The sequence below is a fragment of the Phalacrocorax carbo genome, chromosome 2 (genome assembly GCF_963921805.1).
Source record: "Phalacrocorax carbo chromosome 2, bPhaCar2.1, whole genome shotgun sequence".
Classification (NCBI taxonomy): Eukaryota; Metazoa; Chordata; class Aves; order Suliformes; family Phalacrocoracidae; genus Phalacrocorax; species Phalacrocorax carbo.
The window spans coordinates 59,255,096-59,271,616 of NC_087514.1; positions in this window are offsets into that span (position 1 = coordinate 59,255,096).

Below are 16,521 nucleotides of genomic sequence, written 5' to 3' on the forward strand. Positions count from 1 at the left end.
CATATCAAACATCCCATAAACCAGAAGAAAAAATTTTAGAAGCATTGTAACTGTAGGTGATTACATTGCTGATATAAATCACTAAAGTATTTTTACTTCGTGGTTTCTTATTAGTATATTTTAATCATAGTAAAAAAGGTAAATCACATAGATGGTAGAGTTCACATATTTCTGTTATATGAATTTCATGCTCAATGAGAAACAAGTCTGAACCTAGGAACTTTTGTTACCTAATTTCACAAACCTGGGCAACTCTATATATTTAATTTTGAACAAGCAAATAAACACATCCCATCACCCAATCAGCTACCAACCCAGATGATATAGTACATATCTTGCATTTTAAGCAATGGAAATCAATGTTTGGAAATGCTTTTTTTTGAACTTTCCCCATAAAATGGAAAAGTAGACATGTTAGCAGGGAGGAGTTATGCCAACACGAGAAAAAGTTTATCTGTTCGTGGTTTCAGAGTTTGATAAAACTCCATCTCAAAAAAACCCTAAAAAATTATTTAAGGAAAAGACTTACCACTAACAGCACTAGTACACATTTATAGCCATTAGAGACATGGTATAGTCATTACAGAGATGGTGTAGTCATTATAAAGGTGGCATGTAGGAGCCAGGGAAGGACAAAGAATGTGCCATGCATATGAAATCTTCAGAGAATTCAGCTGCCAAGATTTGGCCATTAGGTACTGTACATAAACAAATAGTAATCTGGAGGCTTGTAACCTGTCCAAATCTGGGTGAATTTTTATGCAGTGGATTCCTTGCCAAACATGAAGCCTTTCAAAGCACAGACGTCCTGGAGCTCTTCAACATAAATGGTTCCAATCATTCTTTTTAAAAATTGATCAAAATGCAATGTTTTGCTTGTATGTTATTCGCATTAGTAGCTGAACTGTTTCAGCTCAAAAGCAAAACAAACAATAAAACCAACCAGAAATCAGTCTGAAGCGGATGCCCACTCCTGAAATATTCATCCAAAGCAACTAAAGCCTTTCAGAAGTGTCAGATAACTACATCTTTAAGTGGTGCTCAAAACAGTGCCTATAAAATTGACTTGGTTATGGGGTTCCTTGCTAGATACAGCAGCAGTTGTAGCTGAGAATACACTAGAGCAGCACTTTTGGGAAATCTGTGACTTTCCTGGGCCTTTTTTATGGAGTTTCAGAGCTATGTTAACATTTTGGTCAGGTGGAAAAATACCAGTTCAGCCCCTTGTCACACTCAGTGAATTACCCTAACTGTAACAGCCATTATTAAGCTCAGAGGAGACTATTTTGGATGAGTAAATGGCAGAATCTGGATCATGCTAATGAGAGAGAAGTAAGCTTTACAGACTTTAAAAAATCTAAATGGAACAAGAATAAATAAACAATTAATCCTTGCAAACCATTTACTTGATACTTTCCTCTGATGTCAACAACACTGGATAAAGATTTCATTGGTGGCCCTGAACATACCTGAGCAGCTGGGAGAGCAATCAGGAAAGCTAAAGAAGGTGAACAGAACAGCTTTGCCATACAAATAAGTTTGGGCAGAAGCTGATATAGGAAAGTGAGAAAGGAAACAGAGGATCTCAGTTCATTCATCCCCAAAATGACTGTTTCAAACTGTGTGGAGATACAGGCTTTACTTGACGCTGCCTATGTACAGGCTGAGGATGAGGCACGTGTTTCAGAATGACTGGAACTCCAGATTGCTCCATCATGAGGGACCTGACTGGAGTATTTCACAGCTCCTCTCTGGACAGCACAGGTGCATCCTTCATTTGGGAACTAAAACAAGGCAGGAGTAGGTGCCTGCCAAGGTCTTGCTTTGAATCAGGAAGTGGATGAACCTACTGGTGTGCTCAGAGGGGCTCCTGTGTGTAACAGCTTTGTTGGGTCTACTGAGACTGGGAGGAAAATGGTTGTGAACCAATACTGGACACATTTGGAAATGAGTCTGTTTTTCACAGCTTGAGAACATGATGAGAAATTTGGAGTTGTGTGCATTTCCAAGTGAAATCTAATTTTCTTTGAATGAGCATGCTTTTTGAGAAATGAGCCCTTATTTATGCAAATTGGTTTTAAATGAGAATATTTAATGAAAGGATTTGATCCCCATACAATGAAAGCTCTTATAAATGTGCACCTAGGCAGTACAGGCAGCCTTACTGCCTGTTCAGAAACTTATTCTAAGGGTTTCTTTTTTTACTCTTTGACAAAGTTTAGACTACATGTTTCTAATTTTAATAAAAAATAGTTAGATGAAGGATATTTTCAACTCAACTATTCTTCAGCTATCCTTATAAATCTAAGAAGAGGTTACCAGACTGACAGGTGGCAGCATGGCCTAGTGGATGTTAAATTGCATAGAAACATTTTGGGCTTTTCATGTTTTAAAAGAAAGAAAGGAAGGTTCCAACCTTTCTTTGTTTATATGTCACTCAGAAATGGTTGGTTGTAAAAGTTCTGACCTTATTCTGCACAGAATACTCCAAGGGATTTATTGCATAGGGCATATTTGAATAGATTTGGTTAAGAAAATACAAAAATTAAATTTTGATCTCTTAATATTCAATTATGCTCAAACTATGCTGAAGGAAATTTCAAGGAGGCTGTAAGTTCTTTTGGCATGCTAATGTAACAGATGCGAAAGCATGAATTAACAGCTACAATGGAGAGCTGCTGGCAGGTACTGATTTGTAAGCTGATCTGAACTCTTGAAGGTAATTGAGGAGTGACTTAGAAATGACTTCACACTGAAAGTAGAAGGACCTTTTTCTACAGGAAAGTAGAAGGACCTAATTCTGTCCTAAACTTTCTCAGAACCCTGTTTTGGGTTGGAAACTGCTGCTGCCAAAAGAATAATTTTTCTAAAGATATTTCCAAGCCGTTTCTGACTGCACAGCTGCATGAATGTTTTGCGGTGACCGAGGGGAGGGAAGGTGCAGAGGTTGGAACAAGTGCCTGAAGATGGAGATGCTTCCTTTGTTGACAGTTTAGGCTGGATTCTGCTGCTTTAGCGTTATTGTGAAACTAGACTGTGTCTAGGGATTTTGCCAGTTTCTCTCTGTGTAGCACTACTGAACAACTTGTCATAAGGACTTTAGGCCACTCTTCAAAGCTAGCCCAAAATAACTCATTATTTTGTCACAGAATCACAGAACAGCTGAGGTTGGAAGGGACCTCTGGAGGTCATCTCGTCCAAACCCCTGCTCAAGCAGGGCAAATGAGAGCTAGTTGCCCAGGACCATGTCCAGATGGCTTTTGAATATCTCAAAGGTGAGAGAGTCCACAACCTCTCTGGGCTAGCTGTGCCAGTACTTGGTCACTTGCATAGTGAAAAAGTGCTGCTGTTCAGAGGGATCCTCCTGTGTTTCAGTATACACCCATTGCATCTTTCCTGTCACTGGACACCACTGAAAAGAGCCTGGCTCCTTCTTCTTTGCATCTCTCTTCAGGCATTTATATTTTTTTTATTTGTGTTGGTGAACAATCTTATCAGGTATCATCTTGCTGAACTATCTTTGGTGGCACAGTCAAAGCTGGACTAGGGCCCTGGGGCACAATGAGAGTCTTCTCACAGCCTTGCTCTTTCAAACACAAAGCTGTTTTATCATGGGATAAGACTGTTCTTTTGATGTTTGCTACCCTGCAATTGAAGAATCCTGACTGACAGTGCTAGAACTAAGGTAATGTATGGCTAAAAAGGTTAGATATCCCTGGAAGATGGGAGACATTGATCTTGAGTAAGTGCCAGCTCTGTACAGGTATGCTTGTGGGCCAAGTCCTAAAAGTAGAATAACGAGAGTGTGCCTCAATTTGGTTGGACATGCTGTGTTTTCTGAACCAAGGAGTTACTCACAGGCAAATTAATAATGTTGGAGTCCATTTGTTCCACGTGATAGGAATGAGGAGAGATATTGATTGCTAGAAGCCACTGGAGAAGCCATTTCACAATCTCAGACATAAAATCCTTCAGCTCACGAGATCAATCTGATTTTTCAAAGGTGCTTATATTTTCCCTACTCTTCCTTATTCTGAGTGAAAATCTCTTTGATTTACCTAGGACCATAGTTCAGCCTTCATGATGTCCTTTCTAAAATTTCTTATCTTCAAACTCGTCTTCTTTCTAGAGATTGGAATGGGAAGAAAGGAATAAGAATAACCTCATTTCAGTGATGGCAAAAACTACTTTTCTAATTCCAACTTCCTTTCATCAAATCCAGAATGTCATTCCTTGTCTCTAGCTTGCATTCCTACAGAAAACTTCAGAAATGAAATCCTGGTAACATATTCCATGATCTGCTTTTAGCACCATTGTCCTGCACTGTTGACAATATCCTTTCTTCCTACATGCTGGTAACCATCCTCATCTCTTCCCTCTAATTCAGCTCTCTGCCTTGTTACCTTTGTACCCAACATGTGATATCTTCTCCTTCATTAATTTCTCACTTACTTCTTAGTCTGTAACCTGTTACCTTGATTACCTCTCTCACTTGCCAGTGTGCAGAGCTTCCTAATCTCAGAAGTGCAATTTTTATCTTCTGCTGCAGCATTAAATAAAAGCAGGAATGAGGTAAGCAGCTTAGCTGCTCTATATCATCACCAAATCACCCATGTACTTAATTTTCCTTTCTTGAGATTGTGGAAGGGTAGGAGCTGGAGCTGAAGCGCCACCCAGACTTGCATGGCAAACTCTAATAATTTTAATTGGTTTACTTTGTTTTGCATTGGATGTTGGAGGACTTTGCTATTTTTTTTAAGCAGCAGAAAACATGAAGAGCCAGATTTTTTATTTCTCTAATACAATCCAGTGCAAGAAATTGAAGGAGAAACAACAATTTATGCCAAGCCCTAAACTCTTGAAGACATGGGTTTACAATGAAAACACTAACAGATGCTTAGTGGTAAAAAGCAGAGGAGTGGTTGCCATGGTATCAGATGGTAGGGAAGGTAGCTCACTTTTTAAACTCTCTGGCAGCATACACGTAGAACCAACAAGTGGACAGCAATGCTGGCAGCTATTGTTTCCGCACAGCACTTTGAAGGGCTGCATGGAGGCTACTGCTGTGACTCGGCACTACTGCCCTGGAAATCGGGATTGCCAGGTGTTTAGCAACAGGTTGGGTCAGGGTAGGGTAGGGAGATGGATGACGAACAAATGTCTGGATTTCTTGCAGTTTATGTATTTGTTGTTTAAAGGGACAAGGTCCCACCGCACCTTGCCCCATATAACCAGTACTAAGGAAAGCAGAAGGATGGTTTATACTTTGCGACAGCTGGACAGAATAATCTACCCTCTAGCCAGTAGAATTGTAATATTAATGAAGTCAGCAAGAAGGCACTGAGCACAGGGCTAGAAGTCTTCTTCACATCAAGTTCTCGTTATAAAGTGTCTCTGTAATAATTGTCTTTCCCTGTAAAACAGGCGTATCATTAAAATGATTATATAATGGCATTTTGAGAGCACACTACATCCAGAATAGCTAAAAGCCTGGTAAGATATTTCTATGGGATGTGGGAAACACAGGCTCTAGCTCTTCTCTGGAACCAGGCAGAGCAGGAACTTGAAATCTATCTTTCACATCCCAGCGGCATACCTTTTCCCAGGGGCTTGAGGGTCAGTCTCTCCCACTGCTGCTGTAGTATGAAATGTATTTTCAAATTTTCAGCTGCTTTAGATTTACCCCTCCTGTTAGGGAATGTATGCCTGTAGGATACCCAAAATAATTCATGTAGGAGATGTAGTGTGAGATGATGAAATTTCACTCAAATGAAAGACACTTTATTAAAAGCAAGTGTGGGTTTTATGTGGCAAGATGTTTTGGTATAACAAGATATGGAAGTTTCATTAGACCCAGATAGCAGAAAAGGTCAGTTGTTACTCACTCTGTCCTTGGGACTAGAAACTGAAAACTTTTGAGTGCAACCTCTTTCATAACGTTTCCTTATTTCTCCTTTTAAGATGAGTAGATAAATGGAGATATTAAGAAAACATTAAGAACCTCAGAAGTATATTGATTCAAGAGAAGATTCTTATCAAACCTTGTCGTTGCTGGTACAGCTCCTGAAAGTTTTACACTTTGGCAGCCAATATTTGCATGATGTTCTAGGTAGGAATTACTCTCAGTGCTAAATAAAAGCCCTGAAATCTCACACCCCCAAAAATGGCTTTCCTAGTGAGGTGAATATCGCCACAATATAAACTTCAAAATACATGAGTATTGGATGATACTGGGCTGGAAATCTGTATCTCAGAGCTTAGAACCTTTCTACTTCTATAAAGTTGGAATTCAAAAGTTAACTTTACACAGAAAATACTTACTCATACAACTATACATATTTTCTGTGCAACTCAGAAGAATTTTGCCATTTCCTACAAGCATATGGAATGCACTATAAAAATTACCAAGAAATTCTAAACAATTACATCTTTTATCTGTCGATAGAAGCCAATTCATATTTGCTTATACTTTTGTTAAAAAATATGATATGAAATGGCATAGAATCTAATTTGTTTTCTATAAAACCCAACCAGTTTCACTTAATTGCATTTTATATAGGAGTTTTATTAAACACCAGTAACAGAGTTATGAAGTGGAAAGTAGATCCCTCTTTTGTTAGAACCAATATTCAACAAGGTCTTGGGCTCTGACATAGAATATTCAACAGTAATCTTATTTTCCCATATTAATTTTCTTTTCATAGTGATTCCACTGTTGGCCTGCAATTTCTTTTTTAATTAGTTTCTTGGCATGTATGAAGGTAAAATGTCCTTAATTCTATGCTGGATTTTTTCTGCACACTTTCCTCCAAAAGTCTTTTTTTCCTGTGCCTGATTTTTAAATTATGACTCTCAACCATGACTAGTTCTTCTAGTCAGTAGCTGGCAAAATCTGTGTTTATGCTCATAATATTTCAATTTGTCTTCATGTTTAGTTCTTTTTCATCCACATAGGCAGTATAAAGCTGTCAGACCTGCTCACATTCTGTAGAGATCTGGGTGGAATTTATTAGACTTACATATAATGTCAGGGCTAAATAGAAGAGAGATTTTTAAAAAAGTCATGAAGAGGAGAAGCCAGCATGTGGCAGACAAACCACTATAGCCTTGTTCCAGCTCACCAGCCAGGTCCTTATTGTTGGCAGACCCATCTGAGTGGCAGCAGAACAGTATCTTTCAACAGTCAGCAGTCAAAATATTTGTGCCAAAACCCAATAAAATACTTGTATTCACAAGTTACCTCTTTAAACATCCTTCTTGTGTGTCTACCACAAGCAACTGAAGAAAGTTTACTATCTTTTTTCTTCCAATTTTCATTATATTTGTCTCACCTTTTCTCCCACAAAAATCCAACAATGTCCATGGGAGAAAGAGACACTCTGATCAGAGGGAGCATGTCAGCTCTTACAAGAAAAAACCCAAAACAAAATGGTGAAATGATATGATGTATGCAACAAGGGAATTAATAATCGTGTTTTTATCATGTTGTCCCTCTTTCATTACATTAATGTATCTCTTCTAGAATTGCAATAGGTCATCTTCAGTTCTTCATGGATGAGAGTACATATGTGTATGTAAGGTTTCATGGCTGCAGTGTCAGACTGTCAGTCTTTGGGAAACCTTTCGCCTGCCTTTTCTGAGAACTTAGTGATTTTACAATGTATTGGGGTAAGATGTGCTTTATTTACAATTCTTAATTTTCCCCTTCATTCTCCCCTCCATGCCCAATGTTAATTACAGATTTCCAGAACTTCTACCGAAAGTTGCTCAAATGTTCCTTCAAAACTCATGCTTGGTAGGGGAACCTGTGAATCTGCAGCTGGACAGCAAAAGGTCAGAATGGAGAATTGTTAGCTGGGGTAAAAATTAGGGCTTCTTTAGCAAATCCCAGGCCCATGAGACCATAGAGAAAGTCTGGAGTCTTACCCTCAGTGGATGAGAAACCTGTTAGGGAGCATTTAAACAAACTGGTCAAACTGGATGTACATAAATTTATGGCTGTATCTACGAGTGCTGAGAGAGCTGGCTGATGTCATTAAGGGACCGCGCTCTGTTATCATTGAAAGGTAATGGCAAATGGGAGAGGTTTTTGAAGACTGGACGGCAGCAGATGACTATCCTATCTTCAAGAAGGGTAAGAAGAAGGACTGGGGGAATTACAGGCCAGTCAGCCTCACATTCATCTCTGGGAAAGACCAAAGAAAGGTCTTCCTGGAAACCATTTACAACCACACAAAGGACAAGAAGGTGTTTAGGAATAGTAAGGATGGATTTACACAGGGGAAATCATGATTAACCAACCTGATAGGCTTCTACAATGAAGTGACTAGGTTGGTAGACAAAGTTTATGTTGTTTATCTTGATTTTGCTAAGGCTTTTGACAGTGTCTGATGTAATACATCATATACAAACTGACAAAGCATGTGTTAGATAAGTGGACAAGGAGGTGGATTAAAAACTGGCTGAACAACTGGGGCCCAGGGGGTTGTGATCAGTGCCACAAAGATCAGCTGAGGGGAGTTTGCAGGTGTTGTACCACAGGGGTTGATACTGGAGGCAATCCTTTTTAATATCTTTGTAATGACCTGGATGACGGTACAGAGTGCACCCTCTACACATGTGCAGATGATACAAGACTGGGAGAAGTGGCTGATACACCAGAGGGTTCTGCTGTCATCCACAGGGACCTGGACAGGCTAAAGAACTGGGGTCAGAGGAATTACATGAAGTTCAGCAAGGGAGGAACAATCTCATGCGACAGTATCATAGAATCATAGAAACATAGAATCATTAAGGTTGGAAAAGACATCTAGGATCATCAATTCCAACTGTCAACCCAGCACCACCATACTTCTTAAACAATGTCCTGAAGCACTGCGTGGACAGATCTTTTAAATACCTCCAGGGATGACAACTCTACCGCCTCTCTGAGCAGCCTGTTCCAATGCCTGACCACTCTTTCAGTGAAGAAATTTTTCCTAAAATCCAATCTAAACCTCCCCTGGCACAGCTTTAAGCCGTTTCTTCTTGTTGCATCACGAGTAACTTGGGAGAAGAGCCCAACACCCACCTCGCTACAACCTTTCACGTGATTGTAGAGAATGATAAGGTCTTCTATCAGCCTCCTCTTCTCCAGGCTAAACAGTCCCCTCAGCCGCTCCTCATAAGACTTGGTCTCCAGACCCTTCACCAGATTTGTTACCTTTCTTTGGACACACTCCGGCAACTTGATGTCCTTCTTGTAGTGAGGGGCCCAAAACTCAACACTATATTATAGGCACTCACCAGTGCCGAGTACAGGGGCACAATCACTTCCCTACTCCTGCTGGCCACACTATTCCTGATACAAGCCAGGATGCCATTGGCATTCTTGGCCACTGGGGCACACTGCTGGCTCACATTCAGCCGGCTGTCGACCAGCACCCCCAGGGCCTTCTCCACCTAGTGGCTTTCCATCCACTCTTCCCAGGCCTGTAGCGTTGCCTGGGGTTGTTGCACCCAAGTGCAAGATCTGGCACTTGGCCTTGTTGAACCTCATACAATTGGCTTCAGCCCATCGATCCAGCCTGTCCAGGTCCCTCTGTAGAGCCTTCTTACCCCTGAGCAGATTGACACTCCCACCCTGTTTGGTGTCATCTCCAAACTTACTGAAGGTGCACTTGATCCCCTCATCCAGATCATTATAAAGATGTTAAACAAGACTGGCCCCAACACTGAGCCCTGGGGGACCTTGCCCATGACTGGCTGCCACCTGGATTTAGCTCCTTTCATGATAACTCTCTGGGCTCGGCCATCCAGCCAGATTTTTACCCAGTGAAGAGTACACCTGTCTAAGCCATGAGATGCCAGCTTCACTAGGAGGATGCTGTGGGAGACGTAATCAAAGGCCTTGCTAAAGTCCAGGTAGACAACATCCACAGCCTTTCTCTCATCCACTAGGTGGTTCACCTGGTCATGGAAGGAGACACTGGAGGCCAACCAACTGGAAAGCAGCTTTTCAGAAAAGGATCTCGAGGTCCTGGTGGGCACCAAGTTGAACATGAGCAATGCACCCTCACAGCAAAAAGGGCCTATAATATCCTGGGCTGCATTGCCAGCAGGTTGAAGGAGGTGGTGCTTCCTCTCTGTCACTACTGATGGGGCCACACTTGGAATACTGTGTCCAGTCCTGGGCTTTGTGGTACAAGAAAGATACAGACTTACTGGAATAAGTCCAGGATAGGGCCACAAAGATGATTAAGGGACTGGCACATTTGTCTGATGAGGAGAGGCTGAGAGATCTGGGACTGTTCAGTCTGGAAAAGAAAAGACTCAGGGGCATCTTATCACTGAATATAAATATCTGATTGGAAGGAATGAAGAAGAAGGTGCCAAACTCTTCTCAGGAGTGCAAATTGACTGTGCCCAAGAGGAAATGGGCACAAATTAAAACCCAGGAAATTCAATCAGCACAATAAAAAAAAGCTTTTTTGGCTGTGGGGGTGGCCAAACACTGGTACTGGTTGCCCAGAGAGGTTGTGGAGTCTCCATCTGTGGAGATATTTAAAACCTGACAGGATGTGACCCTGAGCAACCTGCTCTAGCTGACCCTGTTGGAGCAGGGAATGTTGCACTACATCCCCTAGTCCAAGAGGGGAAGGACCAAAAAGTCCCTTCCAAGCTAAGTGATGTTGTGATTCTGTCAGGTTTAGTACGATTGCAGTCCGTACACTTTCAGTTTGCTAAAAGCTTATGAAAAAAGAAAAAAAGCCCCATGAATTTTAGCAATGATCAAAATATGGTCCCAAAATTTCAAAGCAAAAATGCCTAAAGTTTTACTCAGAGAGGTACTCAATAGGAAGCATATCAGAACCTTCCTGTGCCATCAAGCTCCTTTGTAGATATGGCAATTCCTTCTCATTTTGTAGGTTGTGTCTAACTAGAAAAATTGCATGACAACACAGGAATGCTTTTACTCACTTCCCCCTTGCATTTTCAATGTCTTTCTGACATAGCATGTAATCCCAGTATTCCACATTATATCCTAGCCCCAAGCCTGGGTCAACTATATCTTTGCTTTCTCTGGTAAAGTTCTGTCTTGAATTGCTGTTAAAAACTTCACATGATAGAGAGTGCATGATGTCCTCCTGATAATATTTTTTTGCTTAGAATTAGAATATTTTTTTTAACCAGTATTTGACCAATTTTTTTTTCTGTATTAACTGCATATATTTCCCATTCATTTAGTGCTGGAGAATGTATTATTTGCTTTCTTTTCCAAAGGTCATTTATACATTTAGAGACTTAGCATGTTCATTCTTTAGTCTCTTAGGCTAACTTACAGCAATTCTTGCACTTTTTCCTGATAAGCAATTTTTTTCTCTGATCATTCCTGTTGCTCTACTCTAGTCTTTCTTTAGTTGGTCCTGAAAACCCTACCCAAACTAAATATATAACTCCAGAAGACATACTATGAATTCTGAACACAGCATAAGCAATTATTTCAGGTGTGTCATGGACTAAAGACTTCTTTATAAAACCTGGAATGATGTATATCTATGTTTTGCAATAACAAGCATGATGTTTCGGTGCTCTACACTACATATATTCTTATCTTCTTTTTCAATCTGACCAATATTTTCCAGACAGTTTCTACTGTTTGTGAAGATCACTTACATTACGTTTGAATCCATTCCTCTAGCATATTGGTGGGCTCTCCCATCTCTATGTTTAATCAATATATTTGCTATGTTATGGTCCCACTTGTTATGAAACCATTCAGCCTATTCTCATGAAACAGCCCTTGAGCTACTGATAATTACATCCTCAATATCTTTATCCAACAGTTTTGGTACACATGTTCCAGTAGTTCTGTCTTGGTTGTTTTTGCTTGGCTTGTTTAAGACGGTGGTTTGCAAAATGATATCTAGGGTCTCTGTGAAGATAAGGATATGACATTAAATGAGTCGTGTCCCTGAGACTCTTCCAGCTCTGCTGCACAACCCTGGGGCTCCCCCCTCCCTACCCAGGGCCCAGGACCCTATGTCAGCCACATGGGGCTGCCAGATCCTTCCCCAGTGACACCGCAGCAGGGCTGGTCTTCAGCTCCCCACAGCCCTGCCCTGTCCAGCCATGGGCTCTGCTGAGTTAGGCCCGCATGCAGACCCACATTCCTGCCCAGCCGTGTCCTGTTTCCATCCCCAGGGAGGTGCCTGATGCCTGGGGCTGCCGCAGTGCTCTGCTCCTGGGTGGGGTGGTGGGATGATCCTCACTGCCAGGACCTGCCCTGATGGACCTCTGGGGACCCTCCACAGCCCCTGGCCCCATGGAACCACTGGCCCTCACGGGGCCTTGTTGTGATGCCTTTTTTTCTCCCTCTTTAAAGACTGATACTTATTTGACGGTTCTCAGCTTCCTAGTGCCAGTTCTTAAAGACCATGGGCATGGCTCTGAGATTGCCTCAGGCAAATTTTTTAAGTGTCAAGGAGTGAATTTTATCAGACACAGTTGATTGGAAAACATTTAACTTGTATTCCCTATCCTTTTCTTTCTGTTTTTTTTGTTTGTGTGCTTTTTTTTAATTTTTATTTTTTTTTTAAGGATATTATATTATTTGCTGGTAATTGACTATCTTAAAGTGAAAAATTTTAATAGAAGACTATCACTAAAAGGCATTAAACATTTTGATCCTTGTCATCTTTTTTGATCCTTGTGTCATCTGTCAAAGGATTTCCATCTCTTCTGTGTCACAGTGGATTAATAGCACCCAGAAAGAAAAGGACAAAAGTATTCTAAAAACAGAGGATCTCATGACCAGGCATTAATAGAATGAGGTGATGCATCTGAATTGCTGTTTCATAAAAGGATATAGATTATGACTGACTTCTGGTGTCTCTTCTGACGTCAGTCCTCCTTGTTCCCTTTCCTGTTTCTACCACTAGAAGACAAGAGATACCAATGCCTAGTTTTTATTTTTTAATTCTTTTTGAGTTGTTCAGAATCTGCTTATTCACACATAAAATAACACAAGGAGCTCATGGTATACATAAAGCCTTCTATGAACTGATTTAGCACTCAGCTGTGTTGAATACTTTGGCAGAACAACAATCTGAAATACAGTAAAAGTTTGATACAAAGTGGTTTTTTAATGGTTAATTGTATGAAGAGCTCCATGAGGGTCTGACCACCACAGGGAGGAAGATGGTACCTCAAAAGCAAGAAGCAACATTACTGAAATGAATGATATGGATTCCCTAAGAAAAGAACAGAAACATCTCTGAGCATTTATTATAGAAAAGGAATACTATGGGGTTGAAATAAAATCCACATTTCAAAGTGAAATTGAGATCTCTTTCAATGATTTGAGATTCAAATACAATCCTTGGATTGAAAATGACTCTTTTTAACTTCATGATGAGGCTGCCTAGAATTTCATATAAATAAAACAAGTAAAAAGAAAGATTTTGAATTATCTTAAAGCTTTAGAGATTTTTCACCAAATATAGCTAAATCACATATATTTCAGAAGATGCTATGACTGAATAGTAAAAATTCTCATTAACATTCTGTATTTCAAAGCCTTATGTGTTTGTAATGTAAGCAATTAAAACATGTTTAAATAACGTTAGGACAGAAATCAGTGGAATCAAAAGATTTAAAAGTCAAAGCAGACCCTTTCTTTCATTTTCCATGTTTTTCTTTCTTCTTTTAAATACAACTTTAGCTCATTAAAGTGATTAATACAAGCCAGGCATATGGCATTATTTGTGACTCATAGCCTTCTCATGTCAATGAAGAAATGTGCATTGGCTTCAGTAGACTTAAGGTCAGAGCCTGTATACTATACAAACTTTTTGAAGACGTGTCTCCTTGTGTACACCAAGCCTATTCTCAGAGACTTTCTGTCACCTTAGCAGGTGTGGATTTACAAGGATAATTATGAAGCTATATATGGGCTTTTCCATTAGCCCTGGCTAGTCCTGTGTGCACTTGCATATCACAGGGTGGAGTTTAACCTTCTACATTTAGTTTGGGGCTGTATCTGCTACAGGCTGCCTGTGTATATTAGCTCGTGTAGCACTTATCAAAACATTGTTCAGGATAAAATATGGGGACAGTGGTTTATGGTACTTTAAACAACGTTTCTTTTTCTTCAGGAAGCACTTGTCCATTTTAAGGAATGGCCTCCACCACAGTAGCTATTTTAATTCCTAATAAGTATGTTCAATCCTCTCTATCAAGAGCAAAGATGTGACAATATGTGGTTTTGTGTGAGGCAATGTGAGGAAATTAAATTAAAGGGGCAAATAGGAGACACCCAAAAATGTTTTAGAGCACAAGTGTTACAAATGGTGAAGAAATGGTCTACAGCTGGTCCACAGTAAGTCACTCTCTTCCAAAAATCCTCTTTTCCAGTTTGGACTATGTCTCCCATCCTTTTAAACACCTTAAATGGACAAACATTCTGAAGTCAAGATTTCAATTTTTTTTTTTGAGGGCTTTAAAAGTTTTGCTTGACCAAAACTCAGTTGCCTGACACGTTCCCTGCCTGCTTTCTGCCGAATTACCATCCCATTTCCCTTTGGTCTGATAACTATCTGTTGATTATTTTTTCTTTATTAAAATATCATGAGAAGACAGATTCTTTTTATTTAAATATTTTTGCATTTAAAAAATAACAACGCTGCTTTGAGAAGCAAACCTCTTCTGATCATCTGGTGTGTATCACTATCTTGCTTCTCTAAGTTAAAGTTCTCTTGCCTAAATGTTCTTTCAATAAAAATTTCCCACTTTTTTTTTTTAAAGAAAGAAATTGAGCCAATGACATTAAAATATATATTTTGGTAACTTTTAAAATTATTTTTTTCCAGATAGACATTTCATTTGCTGAAGATTTACAGCAACATTATAAATCCATAATTGTGTTATAATTAGACAGTACTATAAACTAAATAAATATCAACTGATTATTAAAAACATTCATTGTAATAATAATGGTCAATCCTCTTGAATGTGTTTTTAATAATAGTTTTATATTTAATGGAGGATAAATGACTTATTAAAAGTAAATTTTATGTGTTTTATATTCTCCACATTTGGCATTAGCCCATTAGCACTAATGGGATTTGAATGGTATTGAGTTCAGGATAGCCCCCAAGTACAAATGTGGGAACCTTAATTAAGTTTTTATTGAAATCTTCAATTAAATGCAATGCTAGATTATTAAGATATTTTTGCATATTGTTTAATGTCAGTTAGTTATTAAACATTTTCACAGGCTTTGGAAAATGGTCTCAGAGCAAGCTGATAGCTAAAATTTATTTGAAAAATGTTGATGATCAATTTTCTCGTCTTGTGGGCAAAATTGGGTTTTAATGGAAATTTTCTAGCTAGCTGCGACGCTGAACTGGAACAGAACCTAATGAATAGGTTAGCAAGTAACAGGCTTAACTTGCAGGAGGAAGTTTCATGTTGAGAATAATGAAAAACTTTCTGGCCCCAGGTGGAATGAGGTACCGAAGTGGCACAGACTGCAGTGGGAGCTGTGCAGAAAAAAAAAAAAAAAAGCTACTTTGTACAGTGTATTTGTAATAGCTGGCTAAGGAACAGTGGGACAATGAACTTCTGAGGTCTAAACTGGTAAACCAGGTTAATTTGTGCTAAAGTCACTGAGCAAGTTACCATCCTACTGTTTCTCTCATTTTTATGCAATGTGGATTATACTGACTGTCCATTACTAAGGTGGTGAACTACTATTTATTAAGCTCTTTGAAAGAATGAATTTAGACTGTGCAACTCACAGATGAAGAAAAATCCTTTTTATACTTCTGTATAGATGTCCAAACTGAGGGGAATCAGCTGTGCAGAGGCAAAGGACACACTTCCTTCTATTACAGACCACAACAGAGACATTGGAAAGGAAAATAAACTCAAATACTAAATGTTGTTACTGAGACCAGTCAACTCAGAATAACAGGCACCATATTACTGTGTCACTAAAGTAAAAAACAAAGAAAGAACTACCTACTTGAATTAAGAGGAATGCAAGTAGATGATGGATTACAGTATTACTTCTCTGAAGTATAAATATTCCACTTTTATCTGTGTCCACTTGGGCTGTACTAGGAAGCCCAAGTTAGCTTTACATAAATATGTCAAGATAAAGGGGATAAACCCTACAAAAGCCTTCTCCCACTGAGTTAGAAAATGTCCCCATGGTATATCTTTCATATTTCCTAAACAAATATGTTTTTAAATTAAAGTTGATATTAATACGAACTACCTTCTTTAATGGCATGTTAAGGACACACTATTTATTTTCATTAACTAAGAGTGCCTCAGAACATCATTACTTTTCACAAATTACAAAGATGTGCAGCAGCCAAATCTATTTATCTATTTATACCACGCTCATTAACATGATCTAAGCGCCTAGATTCTCCAAAGAAGTTTGCCCCTACTGAGAGTGAGTTCAGCAAGTGCTGTATGACGAATGACTCAACTCCAAAAAGCCAGTAGTCCCCATAGCTACACGGGCAAAAG